We start from the raw sequence: 14,576 nt of genomic DNA, 5'->3' as shown, positions 1-14,576 counted from the left end.
GTTTGCAGAGGAGTTGTTAAAAATGAAAGCAGCAATCTGATTGGTTGCTATGGGCAACTGGGCAACTTTTCCTCTAGACAGGTTAAGATAAATCTCCCCCATTGTCCTTGGTGGCATTTAAACCTAGGACCCCAGCGCTGCAAGGAAACAGTGCTAACCACTGAGCCACCATACTGCCCCTGTGCACAATATCAATGTCTAAGTAAATCATACATAAGTAACTAGTAATGTATAAATAATCTATAAGTTTTCTAACATGTTTTCGCTATTATATGGCCATTTTTATGGTGTGCTCATATGTTTTCATTTTAAATTGCAATTATTAAACATAAAGACAGGGAAAAAAAGAGAAGTCTCATTCTTCCCTTTTTATATATCCTCCATTTATGATCTGTTCCTGGCTTTGTATTTAATAGTTGCAATTAAAAAACGTCTGAACACACCCTAAGGGTACGTTCACACTGAGCAAATCAAGAGGAATTTACGGGCGGTAAAAATTATTTTATTTTTGCGCAAAATGTGTGCGCAATTTGTGCAGAATTTGAGTGCGGAAATGGGGGAGAAAGAAGTGAAGGGTTTTCCGCACAAATTCTGTCCGAAAACTATGTTGGGCGGAATTTTTTTTACCATTGACTTCTATTGATTTCTGCTAGCGGATTCCGCTTGAAGAATGAACATGCTCTTTCTTCAAGCGGAACGGAATTCAGCGTCAAAATTCCGCTAGCAGAATTTCTGCAGTGTGAACAGGACAACGGAAAAAACATTAAAGGGGTATTCCAGGAAAAAACTTTTTTTTATATATATCAACTGGTTCCAGAAAGTTAAACAGATTTGTATATTACTTCTATTAAAAAATCTTAATCCTTTCAGTACTTATGAGCTTCTGAAGTTAAGGTTGTTCTTTTCTGTCTATGTGCTCTCTGATGACACCTGTCTCAGGAAACGCCCAGTTTAGAAGCAAATCCCCATAGCAAAACTCTTCTAAACTGGGTGGTTCCCGAGACACGTGTCATCAGAGATTACTTAGACAGAAAACAACAACCTAAACTTAAGAAGCTCATAAGTACTGAAAGGATTAAGATTTTTTAATAGAAGTAATTTACAAATCTGTTTAACTTTCTGGAGCCAGTTGATTTATAAAAAAAATTTTTTTTCCTGCATAACCCCTTTAAAGTCAATGGGCAGAGGAGAAGTGCATTCATTTGGAGCGGAGAATTCAAGAGGAATTACTCGAGTAAATTCCTCTTGAATTACTCAGTGTGAACGCACCCTAAAGCAGTGTTTTCCAACCTGGGTGCCTCCAGCTGTTGCAAAACTACAACTCCCAGCATGCCCGGACAGCTTTCGAGAGAGCCTGAGAGGAAAGAATACAAGCATATGTGTACAAGTCCCTATGCCAGTGTTTCCCAACCAGAGTGCCTCCAGCTGTTGTAAAACTACAACTCCCAGCATGCCCGGACAGCCTTCGAGAGAGCCTGAGAGAAAAGAATACAAGAATGTGTGTGTGTACAAGTCCTTATGACAGTGTTTCCCAACCAGAGTGCCTCCAGCTATTGCAAAACTACAACTCCCAGCATGCCTGGACAGCCTTCCAGAGAGCCTGAGAGAAAAGAATGCAAGCATGTGAATGTGTACAAGTCCCTATGCCAGTGTTTCCCAACCAGGGTGCCTCCAGCTGTTGCAAAACTACAACTCCCAGCCGAAGGCTGTCCGGGCAGGCTGGGAGTTGTAGTTTTGCAACAGCTGGAGGCACCCTGGTTGGGAAACACTGCCCTAAAGGTTAGGGTGGAAATTTTATAGACCCTTTTAGGTTCCAGGAATAACACAAATATAGAAAAAGGTCCTGCATATGTTCATATTAACGGAATCGCAGGCAAAGGGCAGCATGTTGGCTCTGTTCCCTCTATACATTGATGGGTTTGTTGCTTACATGATGTGCAGGATTCACATATTATAAAAGTCAATGTTATGCCGAGCGCTCCGGGTCCCTGCTCCTCCCCGGATCGCTCACGGCGTCTCTCTCTCTGCAGCGCCCCGGTCAGACCCGCTGACCGGGAGCGCTGCACTGACATTGCCGGCGGGGATGCGATTCGCATAGCGGGACGCGCCCGCTCGCGAATCGCATCCCAAGTCACTTACCCGTCCCGGTCCCCGGCTTTCATGTGCTGGCGCGCGCGGCTCCGCTCTCTAGGGCGCGCGCGCGCCAGCTCTCTGAGACTTAAAGGGCCAGTGCACCAATGATTGGTGCCTGGCCCAATTAGCCTAATTAGCTTCCACCTGCTCCCTGGCTATATTACCTCACTTCCCCTGCACTTCCTTGCCGGATCTTGTTGCCTTGTGCCAGTGAAAGCGGTTAGTGTTGTCCAAAGCCTGTGTTCCTGAACTCCTGCTATCCATCTTGACTACGAACCTTGCCGCCTGCCCCGACCTTCTGCTATGTCTGACCTTGCCTCTGCCTAGTCCTTCTGTCCCACGCCTTCTCAGCAGTCAGCGAGGTTGAGCCGTTGCTAGTGGATACGACCTGGTTGCTACCGCCGCAGCAAGACCATCCCGCTTTGCGGCGGGCTCTGGTGAACACCAGTAGCATCTTAGAACCGGTCCACCGGCACGGTCCACGCCAATCCCTCGCTGACACAGAGGATCCACAACCAGCTAGCCGAATCGTGACAGTCAACAGATCAATATACAAATGATAACAAAATAGATATATAATCACTTGTTTGTCAGACAAATAATTAGTGTTGGGCGCGAATATTCGCATTTTGAATTTTTATCGCAAATTTGCGAATTCACAAATATTGCGAATATATTCGCTATATATTCAAAATGACGAATATTCATTTTTTTCCCGTATATGCGCATATTCACATATTCCTTCTTTTCACTTGTGAGCCAATTAGAATGATGCAAATATACTTGTCAGAGGTTATCAACAACATCCCTAGCAACCAATAGTAAAGTTGCCCACCCCCTCACTGTTTTCTTCCTCGAATATGCGAATATGTGAATATAACGAATACGCGAATATGCTAATATAATGAATATGTGAAATTCACAAATATAGGATGAATATTCGTCTATATATTCGCGAAATATCGCGAATTCCAATATGGGCAATGCTGCTCGTCACTGCAAATAATGGGGAGGACATTTATAACACTATGTAAGCACATCGGTAGCGCCTGCAGTATACTCCATAAGGGAGTGTGACTGATATCTAGACTCATTACAGTCGCTTATGGTTCCGCTCCTATGATTCATTGTTGGGAGGTTTCTGCAGCAATGGGCTTTATATTGGGCATCTGCCAGACCAATCTATATGTGTGCCCTCTCTAAAGCCCCTGGATATCATTCTACTTCTGATATTTAACCAGCTTTTAGGATAAGGGCTTCTTGTTGTTCCAGGAATGGAGAATGTATCCTTAAGCTGCACATAAATATTATTTCTCCTTTTCAGGTCAGAAAATGCCAGAGGAGTGGAACTATCTGAGGACTGATCTATTTTCAGCAGACACCGCTATCTAACAATAACCTGGTATTAAATCTAGAACAGATGAGACAAAGAAATGAAATGCAGGAGTGTAATAGGATTATTGAGAACTGTTGTAAGACTAAGGTCCCTGCATTAATCTCACAGATGTTAACAGACATACTAATGCAATGAGGAGTTAAAGGGGTATTCCGGAGATTTTTTTAATTTATTTTTTAATCAACTGCTGCCAAAAAGTTATGCAGATTTGTAAATTACATTTATTTCACCAAATCAAGTCTTCTAATATATTTCAGCTGTCATATGCCCCAAAAGTCATTTAGTTATTTCTAATCTGACATTGTGCTCCCTGCTGACACCATGTCAGGAACTGTCCAGAGCAGGAAAGATTTGCTGTGAGAGTTTTCTCCTACTCTGGAAGGTTCCTGACACAGACAGAAGTGGCAGCGGGGAGCACTGGGTCAGACAGAAAAGGACAACTCAACTTCCTCTGGAACATACAGCAGCTGATAAGTACTAGAAGGATAAGAAGATTACTAGAAGGATAAGAAGATTTTTTTTATAGAAGTAATTTAACTTTCTGCCATCAGTTGATTTAAAAAAAAATGTTTTTCACTGGAGTATCCCTTTAATTCACAGCTTACACTGCTCAGTACTGCCCTATAATGACCTTCATGTTTCTGAGGGTGGGAGATATTGGCGAACAAGATTCCCACCTCTGTACATGTGCAATGTCAAAGTCATTATAAAGAAAGGACTACACAACTTCCTCTAGGTCATACAGCAGCTGATAAGTACTGGAAGGCTTGTGTTTTTAAATAGAGGTAGAATTTACATTTCTATAACTTTCTGGCATCAGTTGATTTGAGAACAATGTTACCGCTTTCAAATAATATTTTAAAAGTATCACCAATAGGACCTGGTTAACAGCACAGTATTGGACTTTTTCAACTTACCAATTAAGAAGAAATATATGTGAATAGCATAATTAATGGGGTTCTCCTCTATGGACAATTTGTTTTTGTTAGAAAGATTTCCTGTTGGTAAGCTGAACACAGGGTTCTGGTTGCTGATGTCCCTGAAAATTTACACTTTGAGAAAATCAAACAAGTTCTAAATTTTCCTGCAGTGCCACCACAGGAGAAATGAAGCATTAGGGTACATTCCCACACGGCGTATTTGCTGCGTATTTGCTGCTGCGTATTTTATTTTCTCTGTTGAAGTCAATGGGTAGCAAAATACGCAGCACCAAATACGCAGCAAATAAGCAGCAAAATACGCTGTGTGGGAACGTACCCTTACACATATTAATAGGTTGTCTGTGTAAAACATAGATGTGTCAGGCCCTCCAGAGAGTCCCAGACAGTGGATTCTCTCGTCTATTAATTCCCTTGGAAAAAATAGGCTTTCTAAACTATATTTTCTATTTTAAGTGTGTATTCATACACTGGCTGTAAAACTGTGAATCCGCAGTTGTAAAATCTGATTTTACAAAGCAGTGAAAGGTACATAAGAACTACATTCTAAAATCCACATTTGTGGATCCACAATTGCAGATTTTACTATTTCAAATCCACAGCGGATGCTGTTTGTGTGAATTTACGTATATCTAGTATGCTTGCTTCTGGAGCTGAGAATACCTTCACCTTTCTGTGCTAGGCCTTGACATATTTGAATCCTCAGATAATATCTTTTAGAACAGTTTTTTAGATTCTGATAGGGGTCTTATGCCCTCTCCACTTGCCCACCATTTGCCCCATTGTTTAGCACTGCCGATACTCTGGAGTTCTCGGTGGAAGTGCCCTGTTGACATCACCATACACTGCACTCGGAATTAAAGCAAATCATTGGCCTCAGGAGTCATGTGCAAGGGTAAGTGCACATGACTGGCCAGCGATTGGATGTGGCATTGTGCACACAGTTTAAAGTAAGGTCACCCAGGCACATCCTATAGAGACTCTGGAGCAGCCACACAGAAGGTGAGTGTGTGTTGTTCTTTTTTGCCCTCTCATTCCCTGTCAAGGAGTCATTTTGGCACAATGCTAGAAACCAGGCAAACAGACAAACTGATTGGCTGAGCAAGTATGTAACATTTGGTGCCCAGAAGATGATATAGAATCAGCACATGGGGGTGGTGGTGGTTCCTATAACATTCTGGCCATGTAGAGGACTTTCTGCCCATGTATCATATGGATCTGCAGGGTCTATTAGAGCAGAAGCTTTTCTTAGGTCCATATACCTTAAAGGGTTTGTCCGTGAACAATAATTTTTTTAATAATAAGGATGCCAGGACTGACTTTCTGACAGCTAACAGACCACAGTGCCCTCCCCATTTTCCTGTTTACAATGATGTCCTAACCCTAAAGGAAATGACCTCTCAGCCTCATAGCAGACAGCGATTGGCTCATTGGGCAGCTCCTGCAGGATTTTGCATATTATCTGAAGCAGGAAGAAGCGGAGAGCTATTGGGACCGGAAAAACTCAGAAAAGGCAGTGACTGGGGTCAGGACAGGTGAGTAGGCTTTATTATTTTATTTTTGCAGCACACAGGGCCCTTTCTTAAAAATAATAATAATAGAAATGTCCCTAGACACTCCTTTAATAGTGCGTTCTATACAGAACGTTTTTCATTTGTGTAACACTCACGTTTCTGAAGACAGGAACCCCGGTGGATGTGGATCCGCTGGACCTGTGTGGCAGATGACTCGGACCGTACCAGGGAGTGGAGTCTAAGGTGCCGCTAGTTTTCACCAGAGCCCACCGCAAAGCGGGATGGACTTGGTGCGGCAGGAGACACCCAGGTCGCTACCCCCGGCACGGCTCGACCATACAGGGGCTGAGGAGATGCGAGGCACAGGAGGGATAAGGCAACTTGTAGTCTGGTTAGCAGAAGGTCAGGGCAGGCGGCACAGTAGCACAGTTGACGCGAAGCAGGAGTTCAGTAGGCAGGTGGCAGAGGAGCATAGTGAAGTCACAAGAGCAGGAGATCTGGTACACGGCAAGGCAATACAGAGGAAAGCTTTCTCAAAGGCACAAGGCAACAAAGATCTGGCAAGGAACTGAGGAGGGTAGAGGAATTTATAAATGAGCCACAGGGGGATTACACTAATGAGCATACTGGCCCTTTAAATCTTAAAGCTCCGGTGCGCGCTCACCTTAGGGGATGGGGACACGCGCGCCGGAGCAGAGAGGCAGAGGCAGGAGAAACACCCGGAGAGTGACGGACTGAGGCTCGCATGCGGACGAGTCCCGCATGTGGGCGCATCCCGCAATGTGAGTCCCAGCCCCATTGGCAGCAGACGGTAAGGGGACCATGCACTCACGGCCAGCGTGTGGGGCCGTTGCGCATAACGTAACAATATCGTGGTAAGCTAATTTGCACTTATTTCTTTTTTCATATTTACATATAAACAGAGGTTGTTGCAAATATAATTTAATATTGTAAATATCAACTTGGATTAGAAAAAGCTGTCCGGCACTGCCAAGCTTCCCGTGACTCCTATGTGAACCAGGTCAGTCCCATAACAGTTAGTGGTGCTCAATTCCTTATGAAGACGAAGAATATCCAAGATCCAAGTATACAAAGAAAGAAGGAATGGCACTCACCGCTTACTGTAATTTCTTATCTTTTATTCTTCATAAAGTGCAGGTGCTTTAAAAAGGCATTTCACCCAGCCGGGTGTGGACGCCAGTGCGAGTGCTACAGGTAACAATTGTTTCGCTCTGGCTTGAGCTTCAACAAGGTCTGTTGAAGCTCAAACCAGAGCGAAACAATTGTTACCTGTAGTACGCGCACTGGCGTCCACACCCGGCTGGGTGAAATGCCTTTTTAAAGCACCTGCACTTTATGAAGAATAAAAGATAAGAAATTACAGTAAGCGGTGAGTGCCATTCCTTCTTTCTTTGTAATATTGTAAATATGCTTCATTGTTTAGCAGAAACACATGCATTGTGGTACAGTGCTCTCGGATACATGTGGTTTTTACTTTTTTTTGTGATAAAAATTTTTACTTCCTGTCATATATTGTGAAGTCACGTTAGTCAACCAAAATGTTGGTCAATCTCCAATGTATATTATTCTGTGGTGAAATCCACTTGGGGAGATCGGTTCAGATTAGTTTAGTTGCGTCTGTTGGGGGGGGGGGTTCCTCTTGGTGGCAAGCAAATTGCTGCATGAAATGCAATTGCTGGCGTAAAAAAAAAAAAGAAATCCCATTCAATTATAAAATTTTAGCAGTCCCCAAATGGGGTCTGTGAGTTGACTGAATTTATATTACAATAAATCAAGTTGTTTTTCAGAGGCTATCATCAAGAAAAATGGGACAAATATCAAGAACCAGAAAAAAGGTCACACTTACTGGTTACTGGTACAATGGCAGGTTAGACATCTATTCCCACTGTGATGCAGATCAGCCACAATGCTATGTAAGGTGACACAGGTGCGAAATACTGATGAACAACCACTTACACGCCTACTATCCATGGGGGGGTTGCTGCTTAGTATTATAGTTGCACACAGATAAGGCATATACAGGGTGCCAGTTACATGATAGTGTGTAGTGCACCATGTTGGCTTACAACCTATTAGTGATGCCCATACTACACTACACGCTATCATGTAACTGGCACCCTGTGTATGCCTTATCTGTGTGCAACTATAATACTAAGCATGAGATTCAAATCTTGATGGAGTGTGACTTTATTCGTTCCCCAAAGTGCAACATTTCAGCAACAAATTACCTTTCTCAAGCAGTTTGTTGCCAAAACGTTGCACTTTGGGGCGCGAATAAAGTCACACTCCATCAAGATTTGAGTCTACGGCTTTTTTGGTGCTGTATCTACTACATGCTCTGTATGTTTTTCCGGGCTGGCACTCCTGGATGATTACTTGCACAAGCTGTGAAGTCCAGTGCTGTCTCTTCAATACACCTCCTATAATACTAAGCAGCTACCCCGCCCATGAATAGTAGGCATGTAAGTGGTTGTTCATCAGTATTTTACACCTTATGTAGCATTATGGCTGATCTGCATCAAAATGGGAATAGGTGTCTAACCTGCCCTTGTATCAGTAACTAGTAAGTTGGTATTTTTTCTGTGATTTTTATCATATTTTGTAGCAGCCCAGAGTAAGCACAGATGGAACAACAGGAAGGCAGGCCTGTGGGTTGGCTGAGACTTGTGGTCCTCACACAACTCACGGACTGTGGCTTGCTGGTCACTATAGCTTGAGGGCTTCCATAGAAACTCCTTACACTATCCTCCTCTGACAAATGCTCTCCATCAAGTCGAAAGGCTGACTTGCACACTTCTAAGCAGAGAGGATGCCTCATCACATCTATTAACTTGAGAGGCTGCACTAAACGTTCTCTTCCTCTTAGTAGAGAGGCTGAACCAGATCAAGCTCCTCCCTTACCTAGTGAAAGTCAATGCAGAACACCATAGATGTAACCATAAAAGTATATATATTTAGTCACCCAACCACAGGCCCCTCAGAGAACCTTGTTCTTCATATGTGTTCATTTATTTTTTTATTTTTAGTGGGATTTTTAAATAAAGTAAAAATCTGAGGGAACCTGACAGCAAGAGTTTGATCTCCACCACTGGAGAAATCAAGAAATAAAGCATGAAGATGTTTTTGCCACAGAAATCCTGATTCCGGCTTCCATAGAAACACTGCACCACTGCAGCACATTTCCAAATCAAGCAAATGTGTAAAATGTCCGCCTGTATTTTCCGTAGGATATTCCGCATATTTTTGGCCATGTGAACATGGCCTAATAGGCAAAAACACTGGAACAATGCATGGAAAATGCCTTTTTATGTGTTAGTGGCAGCATGCTCTAGGTGTTTGTTTTTTTTACTCAGTTTGTGGAAAACTAAAATGTATCTGTAAATTCAACTGTTTTCTGATTTTTAAAAATGTAAATGTCTTAAGCAGTAAAACTGCAGCTCAAAAGATAGTATGTGAATATAGTCATAAGCTGCGCCAATTTTTTGGCTGGGAAGGCCAGGATTAAGTCTGTAATGCGGATGCAAAATGTGGCTGTAAGACGCCTGTGTGTGCGTGAAGGGCCCCTTAGACTGTCTAGTTCCCGTTTATGATGTCTAGCTTCAAAGGGGTATTCTGCTGTTAGACATCTTATCCCCTATCCAAAGGATAGGGGATAAGATGTTTGATTGCGGGGGTCCTGCCGGTGGGCCCCCCGCGATCTACCGCAGCACCCGGTGTTCTAAACAAATGTTGGGTACCGGCGGCAGTGGCCGTGATGTCACAGCCGTGCCCCCTTGTGATGTCATGCCATGCCTCCTCCATTTATGTCTATGGGAGGGGGTGTGGCGGCCAACAAGCCCCTCCCATAGACATGAATGGATGGGGCTTGGCGTGACATCACGAGGGGAATTGCCATGCCCCCTCGTGACGTCACACCACGCCCCCTCCATGTACAGAACGCTGGGGCACGGGAGTACCCTTTTAAGAGTACGTTCACATGAACGTAAGTCACCATGGGTAACTCGTCGGGGAAAACCAGCTGTAAGCTATGATACCACTTAATTTATTTGCCTCCATTGCGGACTTTCGGTGGACCCATTGAAATGAATAGTAGTGTAACTCACAGCTGGTTTCCAGCAGGTAAGACTGAGATAGCAGAACATATAAGCCTAATAGACAACGCACACTAAGCTATTGGAACCAACATTCATGTGTGTCTGTGACCATGAGTCCAATGGGTGAACACCACAGGGATGTTATAAGGACTATTATGGATAAGGACTCATTCTGCCGGCCTCTAGTACAGCTGGTGAGCAGCACAGAAATAAGATGGAAGTCATGGGATCCAGATGCAAGTGGGAAAGTTTATTATACAAACAGCGCTGGAATGCTCTTCCTATGTCATTGGTTAAATCTCAGTGGGGTTACCTCTGCTCCAACATAAACAGCAATAACTCTATATTTAACAAGTCCCAATGGGATCCTGAAACTGCGTTATTTATTGTCCAAGACATATTTGGAATGGGATCTGAATTTGTCATTAAAGCCGTCTGAAAATCTCAGGGTACCATCGGAGCATCCAGAGCACAGGATCGAGCCCGACAGCTGCTCAAATGTCAAGTTTATTTTCATGTTCTGCTATTGTCTCATAGGCCTTTGTAATCTCTTTAAATATAACACATTCCTCTCCCTCCTGGGTGCCAGGGATGTGGGCTATCTGTATTCAGTAACACTTCTGAAATCACAGATCATTGTCACATTGCTCAGATAAACCCCATGAATCATGTTCTCAGTCTGTACTAGGAGGAGATACTGGATGAGATTCCCATCATGTGTCTACACCTACAGTTTTCCATATGTTAAAATGTACAGAGCACTGGAGATTAGGAAGGTGACTATAGAGGCTTTAGTGATTTACTTTACAGGAACTCTACAGTGGTGTACCATCGTATTGTATTTACAAGGTTCAGAGAGTTAAAGGGGTACTCCAGAGGAAACAAATGTTTTCAAATCAACTGGTGCTAGAAAGTGCTAGAAACAGATTTGTAAATTGCTTATATTTAAAAATCTTAAACCTTCCTGTACTTATCAGCTGCTGTATACTACAGAGGAAGTTGTGTAGTTTGTTCCAGTCTACCCATGGTTCTCTCTGCTGACACCTTTGTCCGTGTCAGAAACTGTCTAGAGCAGGAGAAAATCGCTATAGGAAACCTCTACTGCTCTGGACAGACAGAGGTGTCAGCAGAGAGCACTGTGGTCAGACAGAAAAGAACTATACAACTTCCTGTGGAGCATACAGCAGCTCATAAGTACTGGAAGGATTAAGATTTTTAAAAAGAAGAAATTTACAAATCTGTTAATCTTTCTGGAGCCAGTTGTTTTAAAAACATTTTTCCTCTGAAGTACCCTTATAACTCTCTGAACCTTTTAAATACAAGATTCACAGAGTTAAAGGAGTACTCCAGGATATGAAAACGTATCCCCTTTCCTAAGGATAGGGGATAAGTTTAAGATCACTGGGGGTCCAACTCCTGAGGCCCTCGTGGTCTTCCATATGGGGTCCCTATCTCCTTGCCGAAATAGCGTGCTTTGACCCACCGCATGAGGTGGTGGCCGACACCGCCTCCCCTCAATACAGACACTGCCAAATGTAGCACTCTGGCTCTCCCATAGACATGTATTGAGGGGGCGTGTTGGCCACAGAATCATTTAGTAGTCAGACACGCCCCCTTGCCTCTGCCTGCCGGGGCCCCGTATGGGAGATTCCCCCCGCTATCTGAAACTTATCCCCTATCCTTAGGATAGCGGATATGTTTTCATATCCCGGAATCCTCCTTTAAAGGAGTACTCCAGAGGAAAACATCGAACATAATTTACAAATCTGTTTAACCTTCTGGCATCTGTTTTTCTTACCTCCGGAATACCCTTTTAAGATATCGTTTTTGAAACCTATGGAAACCGATGCTTAAAGGGGTTATCTGTGAGAAGAAGAAAAGATGGTCTTTTTATTCCAGGGAGACACCCTTTCCATGTATTGGGGTTGGTATTGCAAGAGTAAGGCAATGCCAAGCAGAATTTGGCAGGAATATTCAGCTCGGAAATTCTGCAGAGTCCCATTAATTTCAATGGAATTCCGCTGCACTGTGCACAGGACGAATCCCAATTCCGGCATCTGCAGAACCATTGAACCATTGAAATTTCGCTTGGAAATGCATTGACGTCTATGGAGACGGCACATTTCTGAGCGGTCCTAGTGCCGCCGAATTAAATAAATGTGTCTGACCACATTTTACGGTTTACATTCCACATATTTCGACTGTGTTAACATGGCCTGAATGGGACCGAGCCGGATCAACCTCTTTTACTGATTATGACATATGATGTATTACCAGACATCCGGTGCACTGAGCGAACTTCGCTCCTTGCCGGATGACTGTCGATGTGAGGCAAAGGCTCGTGACATCACGGCCACGCCCCACTCAGGATGTCGCGGTCACGCCCCCTCAATGCAAGTCTATGGGAGGGGGCGTAATGGACATCACGCCCCCTCCCATAGACTTGCATTGAGGGGGCGTGGCTGTGACATCACGAGTGGGGAGTGGCCATGATGTCACAAGCCTCCGACACTGCACCCAACGCTCTAAATGAACGCCGGGTGAAACAGGGAGGTCGTTGAGAACCCAGCAGAGGGACCCCCACGATCAGTCATCTTATGCTCTATCTTTTGGATAGGGGATAAAATGTCTAAGGGCGGAGTACCCTGTTAAGTAAAAGTGACCAAACATCTTCAATTTCAGGCTACCCCTTTAAATCCCCTCCCTCCAATTCCTCCAGAATACTAGGTTCTAGATAGCAATCAACAGTGACATTCTATAATTATGTCTTGTTAATATTCATTGAATTAGTGATATAAATGGAGTCGTGGATGATAACTAGTTCTCTCAGTAGGCAGTCATGGTGTTAATGGGACACTGTTTATTTTCCCTTGTTCTATATCTAGATAGTCTGAGTCACTCACTTACAGGATTATCTGAGGATAACAGGCTTCAACCTGTCCCATATCACTAATGAGGTGATCCTCAGGTTCAGTATCACTCCATATGTTTTCCCACACTACCACATATATAAGCCAATAGAAAAAGAACAAACAAAAATAAATAAAATAATCCATATTTGCATTCAGTAATAATCTGAGGATGTTTGTTATAATTTGTTATAACAATTTGTTATAGTGCCCCTTTCTGCTTCTGACCTGTTTAAATTCCATATTATCGGGTAATTTTTTTTACTGTAAAGATGTGCTGTATTTTAATATTTTATGGATAATGGATTAAAGGATTTACTGATTGATAGATTTGCCACATCTACTTTAAAGGGGTACTCCGCCCCTAGACATCTTATCCCCTATCCAAAGGATAGGGGATAAGATGTCAGATCGCTGGGGTCCCACTGCTGGGGACCCCGGGGATCGCTGCTGCAGCACCCCGCTATCATTACTGCGCAGAGCGAGATCGCTCTGCATGTAATGACGGGCAATACAGGGGCTGGAGCATCGTTACGTCACGGCTCCGCCCCTCGTGACGTCTCGGCCCGCCCCATCAATACAAGTCTATGGGAAGGGGGCGTGGCAGTCGTCACGCCCCCTGCCATAGACTTGCATTAAGGGGACGGGCCGTGATGTCATGAGGGGCGGAGCCATGACGTCACGCTGCTCTGGCCCCTGTATCGCCCGTTATTACGCACAGAGCGAACTCGCTCTGTGCAGTAATGATGGCGGGGTGCCGCAGCGGCGATCCCCGGGGTCCCCAGCAGCGGGACCACGGTGATCTAACATCTTATCCCCTATCCTTTGGATAGGGGATAAGATGCCAGGGGCGGAGTACCCCTTTAAGGCTTCATTCACACCATATTTAGACATTACATTTGTCAAGTATATATTAAATGATTCACCAAACACGGCTCTGCCATCAGAACGCTCACCCACCACACACATTACTGGTTCTCTATTTGTTCCCCCACATTCTCTGTTTATTTCAGGTCTTGGACCATACATGACACTTTATTGTGACTCCATTTAAGACTTCTCTATTAATTCAGACCCCAGACCATCTTATATTTCAGGCCCCTAAATACACTCACACCCCAAAAACCAAAAATAGATATAGACCTTAAAACAGACTTCCTTAGAATATTCAGATCCACGCTCAGATGCCTTCATTAATTCAGACCCCATACCAGAGCCCAAAATGTATTCACAACCAAGACCAGGCTCCTAAATAAAATCAGATGTTCAAATGTATTTAGAATTCATTCCAGGCTAAATCCATACCCCAGACCCTAAATATGTATTCAGATTCCATTGTAAAAACTGTATGTTCACACTCCAAACCAGTTGCCTAAAGAACACCCCAAACCAAACTCCAGAAAATAAACTATAGTTAATTCAGACCCTATTCCGGGCTAGATCTCTAAATTTATTTAGACCCCACATCAGACCCCCAAAATAAATACAGTCAACTAACCAGATGGCTAAATAAATTCATATACTATACCAGAGCCCACAATAATTCAGACCTCAGAACAGGCTCATAAATA

At 43.7% G+C, this 14,576-nt stretch overlaps 1 protein-coding gene and 1 long non-coding RNA gene across 3 annotated transcripts in view; one reads left to right on the top strand and one right to left on the bottom strand.

Moving 5' to 3' along the window:
- Positions 1 to 14,576, bottom strand: part of TNNT1 (troponin T1, slow skeletal type) — an 85,214-nt gene that overhangs the window by 66,587 nt on the left and 4,051 nt on the right. The window lies entirely within an intron of this gene.
- LOC130293960 (uncharacterized) lies at positions 71 to 9,548 on the top strand. Its single transcript, XR_008848334.1, has 3 exons — positions 71 to 202; positions 3,458 to 3,535; positions 9,029 to 9,548. It is a non-coding gene; the product is annotated as an uncharacterized LOC130293960 (long non-coding RNA).

The sequence above is a fragment of the Hyla sarda genome, chromosome 10 (genome assembly GCF_029499605.1).
Source record: "Hyla sarda isolate aHylSar1 chromosome 10, aHylSar1.hap1, whole genome shotgun sequence".
Taxonomy (NCBI): Eukaryota; Metazoa; Chordata; class Amphibia; order Anura; family Hylidae; genus Hyla; species Hyla sarda.
The sequence above is the reverse complement of the archived record's forward strand: the minus strand, read 5'-3'. Positions and strand labels throughout refer to the sequence as shown.